Source organism: Rhinolophus sinicus, linkage group LG09, assembly GCF_036562045.2.
Source record: "Rhinolophus sinicus isolate RSC01 linkage group LG09, ASM3656204v1, whole genome shotgun sequence".
In the NCBI taxonomy this organism is placed as follows: domain Eukaryota; kingdom Metazoa; phylum Chordata; class Mammalia; order Chiroptera; family Rhinolophidae; genus Rhinolophus; species Rhinolophus sinicus.
The window spans coordinates 11,726,091-11,743,584 of record NC_133758.1 but is presented as its reverse complement, the minus strand read 5'-3'; the positions used below and the strand labels follow the sequence as shown (position 1 = coordinate 11,743,584).

Sequence of the window (17,494 nt, the reverse complement as noted above, 5' to 3'; positions counted from 1 at the left end):
TAGTGAGGCACATGTTTATAGACTTAGCAGCTGGCTCCAGGAGGAACCAACTCCTCCACCAGAGAGCAGTCCCTTTTAGGGCTCTGCAAGGAGGCAAGGGGGCTTGGAAACAATTTAAAAAAATATTGCAGGCAGTAAAATATCCTGTGTATTTGTCCTGTTGTGGTCCTGTTGATTAATTAAAAATATTAAATAGGGAAGGACATTAAACAAAATGTCTGACCATTAAAAGAGAATATATATATATATATATATATATATATATATATATATATATATTTGCTTCTGCATTGTCATTATGTAAGAAGTTAAGTAACGGGTGGCATCTGTGACATTTTAAAGGTAAATTGTGTGTAGAAGCAGAAGTTTAGAGAAGAGGGGCATGTTAAGGAGTTATCAAATGTGCTCCTCTGGCTTTCCCGCATGTCTCTTTGCCCTATAATAATGGCCCAAGAATGTGCTAACATGATCCACTGTCATGTGTGGGGTGTTGCTTTAGGAGCTGTCCAAGGCAAACAGGCAGAATATGTCTCTGAATTTTACAAAGAAACTATGTTTTATTGCCAAACAGTGACCTTGTAGAAAAACTCAAGATATATTATTTCAAATAATGAAAATTATAATACCAAAGTATGCTATTTTTTCCACTCCCTATTTCATTGTATCTCTTTTCCAGAACTTCTATTTGAATTGCCATATAAATATAAGCAAAATGTCACATGACTTTCATTAATGCCTCTTAGCACACTTGCATATTTTACAAGTTGGTTAATTGTGAATCGTGGAGTAATGAGAGCTACAGTACAAAGATAGAGCATTCTGCTTTATCTCCCTGCACTAAACCGTTTCTTAAAAATTATCCCTGGCTGTTTTAAATTGCCTGCAATTTACTTCAAGTTAATGATGGTTATGTAGCCATCTAGAATATTTACTTATACAATTTCCTTTTAATAATATTTGCATTCACACACGGATCGCTCCAAAGATTAAAGCACAAATGAGGAAGGCACAGCCATGATAAGCTACCAGCCGTGTGGGGGCAAAGTAAGTTTTTTTCAAATGGTCTTTTCCAATCTTGCCACAAGACAAACAGCTGTTGACCATTTTGTTGATAAAATTGAAAGGGTTGGGAAGGATTTATGATACTAACATATGTAGTTGTGTACCAAATATAAACACTAAATAAAAATATATCTACTGCTGAAGATAAGAAAGGAATAATATAGATGATATCCTCTCTTTTAGAATTTTTGATTCTCTCTTATCCTATGCTATCAAAGATGATGAAAGGGAGTCATTCTTTGAAAATAGATAGATAGATTCAAGTTAGTTCATGTATTTGTATAAAAATATTGTGAATCTGTTAAATGTGAGGTACTTTTCTTGGTGTGTTTAGAGTGCATAAGTAAATATGAAAGACAAAAATCTCTCCTCTTGTAAAGAAAGGAGAATTTCCATTGTGGACATTTAATAAATTAACACATATTTACATTCTTGAATTAATTGAATTAAAACATATGGAATTGAAATAATTTTCAGTATCATATAGTAGTTTTCGGTCTTAGAAATGAAAATATATAAGATGTTTTTCTTTTTCAAACAAAAATGAATAAAATGTTCTGTATTTTGGAGCAGAGAGCGAGAAAAAGGAATGCCAGAGCCTAACATATTAGTCTTTTGATCCTGGAATTTTTATTTAGAAGGGACTATGGCTTCTACCATGCTGCTATGCAATGATTAAATTCATTTTTTTCCCTCTGAAACACCATTTTTAATGTCTCCAAAAATCAAAAGCAGCTACCTCCATTTACAAGTCTCCAAAAGTGTATTAGCTGTATTTCACAAAATGGAGTCAGGTGGCTCCACATTGATGAAATAATTCACGTTTTTCAGCGCCATGTTTGAGATAATCATGGCTAACATGAACTGAGCACTTGCCGTGTATCAGATGGTATGCTTAGCATCTTAACCTGTGTGGTCTCAGTTTGTTCTCTTTTAATACTATGAGTTAAATGATTTATTGTCTCCATTTCATGAGACTACAATTTAAAGAGTTTAAATAATGTGTCTGACATCATGCTGCTGATAAGTAATAAAACCCAAATTTGAAGCCAGCCAGGTCTCTTCTCAAGTGTGTATGACAAAGATCTGCCAAATGCCCTAGCACAATTCACATACACTACGCATCAGTGGAGCCATTGTCAAATCACTTGCCGTAAGCAGGTGCCTTTCCTCTTCTCTGAAATGGGAATCAGAGTGGTGCCTATTCTGCAGGGTTGCGTGAGAATAAAATAAAATTGTTAAATATTTTTGAAAATTTGAACCACTCAGCGTGTGTTAGTTTTTTCTTTTCACAATGTATGCATACAGGTGCACCAAATCATCATGATGTACACTTTAAATATCTTACAATTTCACAGGTCAATTCATTATCACTCAATTAAGCTAAAAAAAGATATTTTCTCAATGTGAAAAAATCAAATGATTCTGTTCTGTCAAGGGAAGCTGGAAGTAGAGAGAAATATAGGATTGGATTTAGAGAAAAGTATGAAGAGGGAAATAATTTAGTATTTGTATATGTAACTCCTCCTTTATAGCCTATGAACAATTCACTTTGAAAGAGGACAGACAAAGAGGAAGGTAGACCCAATGAGAGACCTACAGTCTTGGCTCTGTACAGACTCAGTGCATAATTAATGTTAATTTTGAATATTTAATTTTTTTACTATGTCAAATAGAACCAGGGATTTAAAAATATATACTAAGTAAAAAAGTTCCATAACTTTGGTTTTATCTGTATTAATCATTCAGGGTACAACCGAATATCATCATGGTTCTTCATTACAGAGGACTTGTACTTTCCTGTTCTCCAAGCTTTGTTGCATTCATTCAAGTTTAATGTGTGAATTCTATATTTTAGAAATAAAAAAACCCCATGAATTGGCATATTCTTTTCAATTGTTCTTCTACCAAATACATAAGACATTTCATGACCAGAGTTATTATGCTACAGACTTTGATAGCCTGTCTTTGTGAAATATAGGGAACAGCAGTTGAATTATCTAAGTGTAATGTATGCCTACATAAGAATTACTGCTTTAGTGAGGAACGTGATCTGGTTTGTCAGACTTAGGAACATAAATCTGTTTTTTCCCTATGCATTATGCATGATAGCCTATCATTACATAAAGGCTATCAAAGACAGATTAAACATTTCCTTATCGAAAAGTACACCTCAAGTTTCTTTGTCCCTATATTCATAATTTTAGGTATTGGTTTTATTTCTTAATAGACACTTTGAAATAAGAACATACCAAATCATGATACTATCTTAATATGCATATTATGTGGGTTATATAAACTAGTTAAAAGAATACTTTCTTCCAATATAAATTCTATATATTAAGCAAGTATATTTTGTAGAGTTTCTAGACATTTACAATCTGATTTATTCACTAGTGTCCTGTTAATAAGAAGGAATCTCTAAGAATTGTTCTCGCTATTATTTTGAGGTATATAGTATTTTCTATATATTTTCTATGTGGATGCCTACTTTACCTGTGGTTGAAAATTTGTGACATTTAAAGACAGAATAATATCCATTTACCTATATCACCCCCGCCCCAATGTGGATTTTTTTTTTTAAGTTCATGCCAGTCAAAATTATTTTAACCACAGAACAGTGAACCTTTCCCATGTTCCCACAGCTGTGTTCTCTCAACCAAGGCTCTGTCACTGACCTTGTATCACACAGAATAATGCGTGAGTTTGCCTTCCATAACTTATGGGAATTCTATAACAGCAGGTCCTTTCTGGCTGCTAAGAGACTTAGTTTAATCTAAAAGTCTTACAGGGATATTACTAAGTTCATTTTTTTTTTCTTTCGAACTGTTTCCAAACATAACACAAAATATTTTTACCGCAATGAAGAACATGCATTTAACCAACAGAGATAATTACCAGAGAGATTGTGTCTCTAGAACTCAGGGTACAGCAGGGTGAACCAAAAGAAGAAAACAATGTATTTTTTTTAATTTTATTTTCAATATAAAGTGCTAGTATAGAATTATGCACAACATATAGAGGGAATGTGAAACATGTATCTATATCCAAATGGTGTTCTGAAATATTTAGAATTTTTCCAGGCAGATAATGTGGAACGATGATAATCACAGTTACGTGGAAACTGAGAAATGCTTTAAATAAACAGTTTGATGTTGCTGGAGTAGAGTGTTAGGAACAGAGTTTTGTTTTAAGTGGCTAGAGAATTAGAAAGCCTTAAATTTAGTATTTCAATAATGTGAAAGTATTAAAGTGAATTTAATAGGGGGTAATATAATGAGACTGGTATTGAAGACGGGAAGAAAAAGACGTTGATTCTGACGGCAGTTTCCAGGATGGATTAGAGCAGGAGGAAAGCTTGAGCTCAGAACATTAGTTTTAGAGGCCATTGCAATATTCCAGGAAAGGATAAGGGCCTAGCAGTGCCAGGTAATAGAGAATCAAGAGCTATTTAGGCAGTAAAATTGCCAAAATGCACTGGGAAGATATAGTGCAGAGAGCCTGACATTTCTAGCTTGAGAGACAGTTAGATCTTACTGGCACAGAAATCCAAAAGGGGAGCCATTAGCACAATGCCACTGGTCTGTTTAGCTTGCATATCATAAGTAAACTGGAATTTATAAATTTATGGGGCATAGCGCTCTGGAAAATATCTCACAAGCTATGTAACTATCTGAGTATAAAGTAGAGATGTTTCATGATCGAATAAGCTCCCTTCTGCGTCATTAATGTAGCATCACACATTGCTTAGGGACTTCATATGTTAACATAGGTCATAGAGCATCCTGAACCAGCAAGAAAGGACCTGGGAACAAATTGGCAATTCCACTCAATACCTCTCTGTACTTTGTGCTTTACAATTGCTTATATCCTTGAAATTCTTAGTAAAGCTTAGTACTGGACCAGAAATCTGGTTCATTTCAGTTGATTTGACAGCCAGCCTTTGCATTGTCTCAATGTTTATCTGACCAGGAGACTGAGAAGATAGGTTTAAAGAGTGGTCTGAGTTAACCCCTTAAATATTTTCAGTGCAGCCCTGCAGTGCAGGTGCGGGCATGGAATGTGGAAAAGCTATCGTGGCACTGGGTTGACGCTAGCAGTCTGTCTCTTGCTGAGCCATGTTGCCCTCTAGCCTTGGATTCTTCACGTTTCTGTCTTAGCTCAGTTGGTCCCTAAACTCCATTTGATTGAAGAGTCAGTTTTTTGTTTGTTTGTTTCTCAAATGTCTGGTTTTGATATTAGTGCTTCATCTAGGGCACAGCTTTTAATGTTCATTTTGCCCAACCAGCCCCTTGCTTTTCCCCATGGGCTGCTCATCAGACCCTTAACCCCCAGCCCACATCAGGAGTTAAAATTATCAGCCCCAGTTGGGGGTGAGGCCTCACTTGTCACCTTCATCATTTGCTGCAATTTGAATGGTATCCAACTCTTTCCATCAAAAGTGCACCTACTCTACAAAGTTCAACCCAAAGCACCACCTTCTGGATTCTTTTTCCTAATCCAAACCCCTAGTATGGGATGTGGGTACAAATTCAATAAACATTTTACAAGAATATTGACATTTATTCCTCCAGTCTAATATGAGATTTCTTATCTCTAGGTCCCCGTGATAATTTTCCCTTCACAAACACAGTAATTAACGGACGTTAAATTTTTCTGATCTTTATTCCCACTAGAAAAAAATCTTTGCAAGAAGCTTGATAAAGTTATGATAATGGCTATGCTGATCTGTTATTTAAACTTATATGGGAATAATAGATATCCCATTAAGCCACATCTATATATTCTCAAACTAAACAACCATTTATAGAGAACACAAGGGTATGCCTTAAAATCTGTAGTTCATTGGATATTTAACAGTCTTATCATCACTCAACTTTTGCTTCATATTCCAAAATTTCCTGTTAAAATAACTTTTACTTTTCTTAAAGAAGTAGCTTTGGTACATCTAGTTGCAAACCTTACCATGTTTTTAATTATAAAATAATTGAATTAGCTTTGGTCAATAAATTCTACCAGTACTTTATGAGGCTACAGTCCTTGAAAAAGCTATGAATATTTTTGCTATTTTTACTTTGATAAAAACAAATAATCTAATTGGGTTCTACAACCTCCTAAGTTTACATCACCAGTAAACTGCATTACGAAAATCCTATTTAATCGTTTGTTGAAAATGTGAGACTAACTAATAATACACTTCATCTTTGACAGCTATTTTCGAGTTTAAAATCACCTTGGCATGATTAATTTAGTTTTGCTGATTCTGTTTTCTAAAGTAGGTATAGTTGCAAACTCGGTGAAAATAAAAAGTATAATGAAGGGGTTAAGAGCATGGATACTGGCCCCAGGCTTCCTAGGACCAGTGCCAGCTCCGCCCCTCACTAGCAAAGCAAATAGGGCAAGTTCCCTATCTCTCTGCATTCACTTTCCCATTCCCTATAGTGAATAATCATAGTACTTCCTCATTGGTAAATAGATATGTTTGTATCCATTAAGTTCTTTAAACAGTGCCTGGAATGTAGTAAGCCCTCAATGCATGTTAATATTATTATTTTTTAAATTTTTATTAAATTTATTGGGGTGACATTGGTTAGTAAAGTTATATAGGTTTCAAGTGTACAATTATGTAATACATCGTCTATACATCACATTGTGTGAGCACCACTCAGAGTCAGTTTTCCTTCTATCATCATATATTTGACCCCCTTTACCCTCTTCTATTACCCACCCCCTGACCCTCTGGTAACGACTAAATTGTTGTCTGTGTCTATGGTTTCTGTTTGTTTGTCTTGTTTGTTTGTTGCCTTCAGTTTTATGTCCCACATATGAGTGAAATCATATGGTTCTTGACTTTTTCTGTCTGACTTATTTCACTTAGCCTGATAATTTCAAGGTCCATCCATGTTGTCACTCTGCTCTTCCATGTATAAAGACTGTGGTAAAGTCATGAAGCAGACGAAGTAGGCCATCATGGGTCCTGGAAGTCTGGGTAGAAATGTGGCAGGTGGCAGTGTCAAGAAAGTATGATCCTGAACTATTTTAAAAAGAAAGATGTAAAGATTTTGAATTACTTATGTGGAAAATATTTCAAATAATGTAACGAAACCAAAAAAATTGAAAAATTTCAATTGTATTCTGGCTCTATAACTTTAATTCCTAAGCACAAAAAACATTACCTTTCTGATAAAATGACCAGACTTTATCAGAAAATGTAACATTAATCTAGAAGGAAGAGACATGTCCTTATCAGGTAAAGAAGTTTTATATAAAGTTTAGCCATGAATTATCTTTGATCCATGGTCAGTTTGTATATATGTCTCTCATGTTGGCCTGCCCCATGAGCTCAGCGTCTACCAGTCTGAGATAACAGGAAGAATACAGGTTATTTTTGAGGCTCCTAGTACCTATGTTTACCAATATAAAGAGATAAATGGAGAAATTTATGAGAGACTTGGGGATTTTAGAGATAGCAATCAACACATTTGGATCAAAACAATAAATGCTAACGTTTGCTGAGGTGGGTCCTGTATTCCCAGGCAGATTGAATAAATCTTGGCTGCAGAGATCTCGCATGTATTTGGAGCTTGTACTTGGAACTGACCCATGATTTCAGATTTTCTCTTGGCAACCCTGCAATCCTGTTGGGGAGCATTTTACCACTGTGGTCCCTTTGGAATTTCCCATGACCCATTTAATATTTCACAGATAGTTAACACTATTTCCAATTCTCAGCTTTCTTATTTCCATTCATCAAGTCATTTAAAGGTAAATAGAAATAGATGTGAAGCCATACCCAAATTATCTTTAGTTTAGTCAGGAGCGAGAGGTATGACATACTTCAAAGTTTATGTTAATTCCCTTTGCTCAGATCACATATCTCAGGGAATCACTGGCATAATTAAAAGTGCAAAAATCTCATTCAACACAGTTCATTTGAGCACATGCACTCTATTTCAGTGATTTATGGAGAACTCTGAAAATCAACATTACTCAGCCCCTCTCAAGTCCTATGGATTGATCCTTGTATAATTACAGCAATTGCATTCAGTAACTGTGTTATAAATTAAAATTTCCTGTGAACAGATGATATATTATCATAATTCAACTGTGTTGGATTCTTGTTACAATGACTCAGTATTGAAAAATAAATGCCTCCAGGAAACGAGATGACAAAAATATGAAAATGCCAACTGTATGGGGTTGTTTTATAGCTTTGTTAAATTTGGCCTCTACTTTTTCCTTGATTTCCAAAATTTAAAACATTTCTGTGACTCCCCCCTCCCCCCGCCTTATATAAGAGGAACAACTTTGCATCACTTTGCTTTTATTTTTTTGCATACCTATCACTCCCTAATTTCAAGGCCACTAAAAGTGGAGACTTCCTGAGTGTTGTGAGGCAGGGCTCAGGCCAGGTAGGACATGTGATATGGCAGGGGCCGCGAGGGGCTGGATTATTAGGTGATTGATTCACACATTCACCTCTCCTCACAATAGTGCACACACCAAATGGGATCACGTACCAGTTAAAGACACTTTTGTGGGACTTGGCTAAATGTTGCTACTTATTGGTGACCTGTAGAATTTGTTATGAAAATCACAGTTATTTCTGTTTCCTAGGAATGGTATATGCTTCGTAGATGTACATGCTCTAAAATTGGCATAGGAAAACTCTACATCAAAGTATCGCAGCCATTCTGTTCACATTGAATACTGTTTATTTATTGCTTTCTTAATTGCTTAAAAATAATTGTTTGTATTATTTTAGCCCCAACAAAAACTTGGGATTCAGAGCTACAGAAGGCAATAGCTATTTAAAAGAAGACTGAAGATTTGAAAGTATTTAAAGACAATATGTAATCAAAATACAAAAATCAACTTCATTTCTATTCACTAGCAATGAACAACCTGAAAATGAAATTAAGAAAATAATTCCATTTACAATAGCATCAAAAATAATAAAAATCGTTGGGAATAAACTTAACAAAAGGAATGCAAGACAAGTCTACTGAAAAATGTAAGGCATCGTAGAGAGAAATTAGACACCTAAAAGAAATAAAACCATGTTGATGATCAAAGTTTCCTTAATGGCAGTTATAATATCGGTAAAAGAGTAATGCTCCCTCAATCTGTAGATAGAACACAGACCCCATCAAAATCCCAGATGTGATTTTTTGCAAAAGTTGACAAACTGATCCTAAAATTCATATGGAAAAGCAAGGAACCCAGAACAGCTCAGGCAATTCTGAAAAGGAACTAGTGTCAAAAGTATTATCATGCCACGGTCCTTCTGAATTTTGGGGCTTAACCATATTTGTGACAGTTCTTTCACCAGGTGAATTCATTGCCGTGGCTTGTAACATGGGTAGACTGTGTATACTTTGTTCTGTGGGCAGAAACTTCAAGATGAGAAAAATGTTAGAATCCAAAAATTCATGATGGATTTATCCAAGAAGTAATATGAATTTTAGATGCTATTTCCATTGTGTTTGGGACAAAGATGTCTATAGGTGCTTCTATTGCTAAAAAGCAAAATTTTAAATTTTCTATTGATTGGTGTTCCTTATAGTAGAATCACTAATGATAAGCTATATGGTCACAAATAATAGACTTGAGCATGTTCAATAAACATAAATCAAGAAGAGAAATGTTACAAATAGAATTAAAAGAGCCTACATTTTACAACTAGTGCCACATGAAAATTTCTACTTTGGCAGAAGATCTGAAATATGAAAATAACGAGTCACAAAAATTTGGGGGAAATTAGTGTTTAATAGGATCCCATTAAATAGGCTTCTGACTGATTCTTCTCAGGCAAGGGAAAATAGAGAAGTTTGTGTCAGAGTTTCTCTCCTTAATTTCAAATGACTGACCACTCAGTGGGTCTTCTACATTTGTTGCCATGACAACAGATGTGTGGAAATAGAGAGACTATTGATTATGGCTCTTTAGAAACTCAGTCACATGTTTGATAGGATGATATAGCTCATAAAAAATGACAGTGCCATATATTGCTCCTTAGGCTCAGTGAGTTCTCCTTTAGTGCAAGCTGTCCTCCTAACCACCCCATCAATTTTTATGATATCAAACCCTGGTGAGTCATTTGCTCTCGATCCAGTGATCCTCATAGGCTATCGTTTCTTCAGACCACATAAATTTCCCCAATGTTCTCCACTGAAGAAGCTGCTGCTGTGCTCGGTACACATGATTACCAGTTTGATCGTTTTCCTGAAGCTTGTTTGTCTGCAGCAGAAGAGAAAGCTCTTGCTTACCTGACCTGTGGAGACAATCAACTGAGCTATGACTCCTGACTCTGTCTTTACGTATATGTCCCCACTGCAGCCGTTGATGACTCACAGGAAAATGTTTCCCAAAGAATAAGGTTTCCTTTAATCATAGATACTTCTTATATTCAGTACACTATTAGCACCATACGGACAGACTAGGTCTGGAATACCATTTCGTAATCAGTGCTAATGACATGAGTGTCAAGAATACAATTAATGTATGTTCACTGATTGATAACACTGAATACGTTACCTGCAAAGGATATGCTTAGAAAGCTGGCTCTCTCATTGGACAGTAACCCAGTCTGGGGCAGGGATAATGTCTTATTCTATTCTTGGCAAATAACAGGAGTATAGTGATGCCTAGTAGATTGAGGAGTGTCTGCACTCAGCTGTACGAAGGCAATACTTCAGGGTTTTGATAATACTACAGAATGGTGGAACTTAGAATTGTTGCTCGCTATAGTCTTTATGTAACATGTGTTGTTTTTCATCCCTTGTTCACAGTAGAGAAACGGTAGAGAAGCAGTTTAGAATAATTAAATACAAAGAGCATATACTACCTAAAACTGCACCTACATAAAAATTACATGAAATCAGGAGTGAATTCTTTCATTAACGGGACACAATCCTAAACAAGTCATGCAATATCCTGAATTCCAGGGGTTTAGGTGGGTGTATCATGAGGAAGCAAAATCAGACGTTATCTGATTACCTTCCACACATTATCTTGCAAAGGATTTTATGGTATTCTCCTTAATCATTAAGCAGTTTTCTGCACTGCGCTATTAGAGAAAGATTACTTGGCTGGAATTCAGTGTGTTAGGTGTTCAAACCTTTTTTTGTCTCTAATAGTTCTTTAACTCTGGGTCATGACTCCTGTATGTTGGCCCAATCTAGCGGTTTGCCAGGGGAACTTCTTTAAAAAATACAAATGCGTAGACCTACCTCAGTCAAATTAAATCAGAATTTCTGAGGTTGTGATCAGAATATTGTTTTTTTTTTTTTTCAAAAGCATCCCTAGGGATTCTAAAATGCAGTTAAAGTTGAATCGCTGGCTTATAAGCCAATAAATTTAAATAGAAACATCTGACCTCACTGAATTCTATCTCCAGAATGGCCTTCAAGAAATTGCTTAGTTTCTTGAGAGAATACATTTACCCATTTTCTGTATACAATATCTTGCCCTACCGCAACATTTGATGAAAGATCAAATATATTTACCCTGAGCCTAAATAAAGTATGCAATTGACCAAAAGAGCTCATTATCTGAGAATTTAATATGTTAATGCAGTCATGTGCTGGATAATGCTTCATTCACGGATCTTTTCTAGACCTACATTCTAGATTTGTTATATTTCTCTGTATTCGCCCTCTGGAGCCTCTCCCTAGATATAGGTGTCTCTATCCCTCTTCTGACTTAGTTACAGGACCCTGAGAACTATACTTCTTCAAGGAGACAGCTGCTCCTTTAATCTCATTCCTTTGAGCTATTTTGACCAGTTGAAAGAATTTACTGGGAGCTACCTTAATCACATTTTTGATTTCAAACTAAATACAGTTCGAGGAACTTGTTAGGATAATGTTCTTCTATTTTCAAAGTGTAAATAATGAGTTTAAACTGGAGACACCTGAAATGTGTATAATCTGTATCTAATGGTCAAAACTCTAATATCAGGCCTTGAAAACAGAAATATTTACATGAGATTTTGACCTCAAAATATACTGGACTTCTGCGTTGCTCAAAGAGTTAAATATTATTTTTTTAAAAACTGAAATTCTCTTGCCAAATGAAGTATCTTCTAGATATTTTAAGTAAGTAAAGCAAACCTCTAATAAATGATCCATAAAAACATAGAAATACAAGTTAATACTGGAGAAGAAGCGGGGCTTCAAATGTAGATTCTAGCGAGATTTTAAAAATCATAATACTATTCAAAGACATAAACGAATGCTAGTAATTTTGAAAGACATATTACCATCATTTTCTCAAGCAGAAATAGAAAAAGAGAAGAAAGTGAAAACATTAAAGGAATCTATTCAGTAACTTTGTTGCACTATGACTAGAGACGTACATCAGGCTCTGGTCATTTTGTAGATGGGTTTTACCAAGGAACAGAGAGTCCCAACTTTGTACAAACTACTTTATCAGGCAATGAGGAAAGATAGAGATTCCCCAATCCATGTGTGTTGCTATTTCACACATTTGTTTTAATAAAACCAGAATTGAACAGTATGGTAAAATTACATTGTATACTAAACTCCTTTGTGAACACTAAGGTATATATCCTGAATGAAATACCATCTAATGATATTTAGCAGTGTATGCTCATCCAAAAGAAGACTCAATATCTTAATAAAACGAAAGACTGTTAATCTTTAAATGCAAAGCAGTTTCCATCAAATTCTCAACAGGTGTTTTCTGTTTATTCTTCAAATCCTCACAGTCTGATTTCAAACTTCTTCTAAAGCAGTACGGAGCCAAGAATAGCCACGTCAGTTTGAAGTACAAGTATAAAGGAAGAAGAATTCGCTTTGCAGAATGCAAACCTTTCTGCAAAGCTCGAGAAAGTCAGACAGTGGGGTACTGGAGTAGAATGATACATCACTAGATGACTAGAATTGAAAGTGAGAATTCATACATATGCAATAAAAGAGTAAAAATGTGGACAAGCATGATATACACCAATTTTAGGATTAATTCCTTCTTGAAAGGGAAGGAGAGGCATGAGATGGGAAATAATTCAAATGGTGTTTCAACAAAATACGGAAAGTTACATTTCTTTAAGTATTTATAAGCAAAAATGAAAAAAAAATATTTATCTGAATGATGGATAAATGGATATTTGTAAAAATATCTTCTATGGGATTGAAATATTTCATAATTAAAAAGCAAATTACAAACTCATTTTGGTAAAGTTGAGGAAGTTAAACTGACAGTCAGAAAACTTGAATTTTAGTCCCTTCGCAGCCTTTAATTATCTATTTCTTGTCTAGCTGTCAGTTTTTTTTTCATTTATAAAATAAAGCCATCCAAGTTGATACGTGGTTTAAGGGCACAGTCTGTGCCTTTACACACCAAATGGTAATGTCCCTGGCTGCTCCAAACCATGTCATTCTCAGGAATTTCAATGTGCTTTGAATTTTAGCTGGTTTATCAGTTAACCTGTATTTGTCCAATAGGTGACTAGTTCTTAACCCCTCCTCTGTTTATTCCTCTGAGGAGACAATCATGATGACATCATCAATGTAATGTACTAATTGGCTCTTAATGTTTATCATTTCCAACTCCATCCTTACTTAATCATGGCAAATGTCTATAAATTCAAAGACCCCTGTGGGAAAACAGTAAATGTATACTGGGTTCCATCCAAAAAAGAATGCAAACTGAGCCTGGCTGGGCTCCGGTTTTGTATTAAAAAGAAGATCATAGCCAGGTCTATTAAGGAGTACGGCCCTGTTGATTTCTCTCACTTCCTGTACACTTTCCCATGTTCCACACAGCTGAAGCAATCAAAGACACCACCTCACATAATCCTCCATCCTCTTAACCTCCAGAGTATCTTCTTTACATGCTGACCAGACAGACAGTTCACAGGAGATTTAGTAAGAAACAAAACTCCTGCTTCACTTACTGTCTTAACAAGAGTACTGCTCTCTTGCTGTCCTCCAGGCAATTCTACAAGCTGACATTTGGCGTGGTCAGTTAAAACGGGGCACAAGGCCAATGTAGACAATATTCCGTGAGAAAGGTAAGGGCCACATGACCATTCACTCACTCATGCATTTGGGGAAAGGCAGTGCACTTCAGAATATTTTTGCAGTTACACTTTCTAATTTGTAACCCAGTCGACACCTTAATATTCTCTCCAACACAGAATCTCCATACTCTCCCTCCCACGTCGGTTATTGGGCCTCTCGGAATGCCGTCTCTGCCCCTCAAAGGATTACTGGGCCTTGGGCACCCATACCTGGCAAAACTAAAGCATTTTGTGTGTGTTGCTCCCTGGCTGCTTCATGCAAAGTGTTACATCAGACCTCAGATTCCCCACCTGGGGCTGGGTGGTTAGACGAGCAGACGTGGGCCCTCAGGCTTTTTCATATCCCATCGCTTTAACTGAGAGGGTAAATAAACTCAGCTAGGTGACTGGAGTTGCAATTGAGCTTGTCAGGCTTGGTTTTATTTGTTATCATGGCAGCTCTATCTCAGTTTTTCACTTAGTCCTAGGGCACGTGTCCTTCATTTTGTAGCTTGGTCCTTTGTCCTAAAACTTGGCCTTTCTGGCATCTCAACCGAGTGCTCAAGGCCGTCAACAAGGTCTCGGCACTGAGCCTGGACTGGGGCTTCTTGTTGCAGTTAGTCCCATGGCAGCTGCTCTCTGGCAAGTCTCACCGAGTCTTCGTGGGCTCCTGTGTAACTCAGCTCCGGAGACCCACGGGGAGTCCACACACGAGCTTCCCCAACCTCCCTCGGCACAGAGCCCTCTGCTCTGCTACACGGTGGGTGACTCCCAGCTGCTTCAGTCCAGAACTTCAGCTGTGCCTTCACCTTGTGCTGCAGCTCCTGACACGGCAGCAGGTAAGCACTCCCGGCGGGAAGGGTGATGGAGGCGCTCTTTGGTTCTCTTCTCTCAAGGACCATGGTCTCACACTGCTGTGGTTAACGCCAGGGAGCTGTTGCCTCCGACGCTGCCCAGTGTTGTGGTTACTCTTGACTGGAGGACAAGCACAGTACCAATTACTCTGTCTGGCCCGACAGTGGATGCCTGACTGTCTTTTTTCTGGGATGATTTTTTAAAAATAGGCAAATCTGTATGTTTTCATGAAAGTACCAGCAGATGTCAGCAAAAGGCAAGGCAGTGATATATGAATTTTGTATTGGAATGGTAAATGTTTAATTTTCAGAGTCAGAATTTGGTCAAACATCTCAATTTTCTAAATGTTATGACTCTGCTTATAATTTTCTTTTCTTTTGTTGGTCGGGGTGTGGTGGAGAGGAGGGTGGATTGGTGGTGATGCCAAGAGGAATCTGATCTTCCAGGTAGCAGCAGATCTATCAATCACTTGATTGTTCTGACCTATTATATGACCCAGAATTCAAACTCAGAGGGTATTCACAAAGAAATCTTCCATTTTGAAGGGGCCAGTACCCCATGACATCATATGCCTGACCAAGTGAGCCTTATATGCCCCTGGATTTAATTAAACTTACAATAGGTTCCTTCCCCACTCAGCCCTGACCTTCCTTTGCTTAGGGTATTTACTTTAGACAACTTGGAAATTCTTTCTCTGTCACTTTAAGATACACAGCTTTTTAAAATTTCTTGCCAGTTTTAGAACCCAAGACCATCTTTCTCAATGACCTGGGATCCATGCCTTTGAAATGTAAATATCAGGTAAGACAGTGCCTCTATCTCCCAGGTTCTGTGGGAGAGCAGGACCCTAACTTTGGTGGGCACCTGGCTCCAAGTTGTAAAACTACCTCCCGTCATGAAGATATAAGAATAGTTATCTTTCCCTTGGATCAGGCCAGTTAGCAAACACAGATGCCCTGCCTTCATCTCCCCACTGCAGTTCTTATAGAACTTTATTTCAGCTGAGTTCTGGCCTCTCTCTCCTACTGGAATAGCCTTGAATAATGTCTTCCTTACGTGATTCACTTTGGTGAAATTTATGCTTTGACATACCAAACCAGAATTTATTTAAAGATCTCTAAGTTATTTTTGCATTTGTAAAAAGTATAGTATTCAGCATATTTAATATTATGTGCACATTCAAACGTAGGCTCAGGATTTTTTTTTTTTTTGGCTCAAGATTTTTGAATGTGAAGTACTTATGTGTGAGAGAATGTATGCGTTTTTGTTCCTACAAAAAAATTCATATAACCATAATGATGGTTATACATATCTGTGAACATACTAAGAACCATTGAATTGTACCTTTTAAATGGGTGAATTGTATGCATGATATGTGAATTATATTTCAGTAAAGCTGTTATAAAAATATAGAATGGCAGGAAGCTTCTAGAATCATAATGTTTGTCAGCTAAATTGAAGGCTAAAAAAGACAAGATAAGAACTCTTCTAGTGTTAATAAAATTCATAGTGTGTGTTGCTATTTCACACATTAACGAATTCCTTGTCTTTTAGGTGTTTCAAATGCTTTAGAAACATTGTTCAGATAATTATGCAACTCATAAAACAGTGATCACCGTGAAATTCCAAGAAAACTGAATTGAATCACTTGATTATACATGCTAAGGCAGGAAGCTTACTAAGCATTCCTTTGAAGCACAGTGCATTTTTAAGAACTACAAAAAAAAATCATAGCTTTAGCAGCTTTTCCAAAAGATCCTTGAACTAATATATATATATATATACATATATGTGTATATATATATATATATATATGTTATATATGTATGTATATATACATATATATAAACTCCATATATATATAATTTTATTATTAATAGATGTGCATGCTGAAATATTTAGGAGTAAATGTCATAATAGCTTTATTTTCAATAGTTTTATCAGAAAATGTGTATATATATAAATATATATGTTTCTTTATTTTATATATGTATATGTTTACTCCTAATATATGTAAATATATATCAAGATAATGGAAACATGACAAAATGATAACAATTGATTATTCTATGTAAGGGTGTCATGTGTTCATAGTACTATACTTTCTTCTTTACAGTAGGTTTGAAAAATTTCAAAATTAAGATGAATGGGAAAAACAAGAGTCTTGAACTGATTCTTGATGACCTCCAAAGCCTCAACTAAAAGATAGAGCTTGTGAGACTGAATTAAAGAGATGTTCCATTTTAAATATAAAGACATGGATAGGTTGAAAGTTTTTTACAAAAAAGAGGGGAGAAGTGAAAAATGATAAATTGGTCATTCACAAGGAAAATGTAACTTTCCTCGGTATGTATTCATCTAACAGTGGACCTTCAAAATACAATCAAACCTGATAAGATTTGAAGAAAAATTAAACCCATATACAATGATGCAATTAGAGTCTAAAATTTCAATTTCCTCTCAGTAATTTATACGACAAGTAGACACTATCAATAAGGATCAGGAAGACTTAAGCACATTACCACCAATTTGATTTAAATTACATTAGTGGGA

General features: G+C 36.0%; 1 pseudogene; it reads left to right on the top strand.

Annotated features, from left to right (window-relative positions):
* Nucleotides 1–14,463, top strand: part of LOC109446200 (glutamate decarboxylase 1) — a 42,033-nt pseudogene extending 27,570 nt beyond the window's left edge.
* The last annotated feature ends 3,031 nt before the right edge of the window (nucleotides 14,464–17,494 follow it).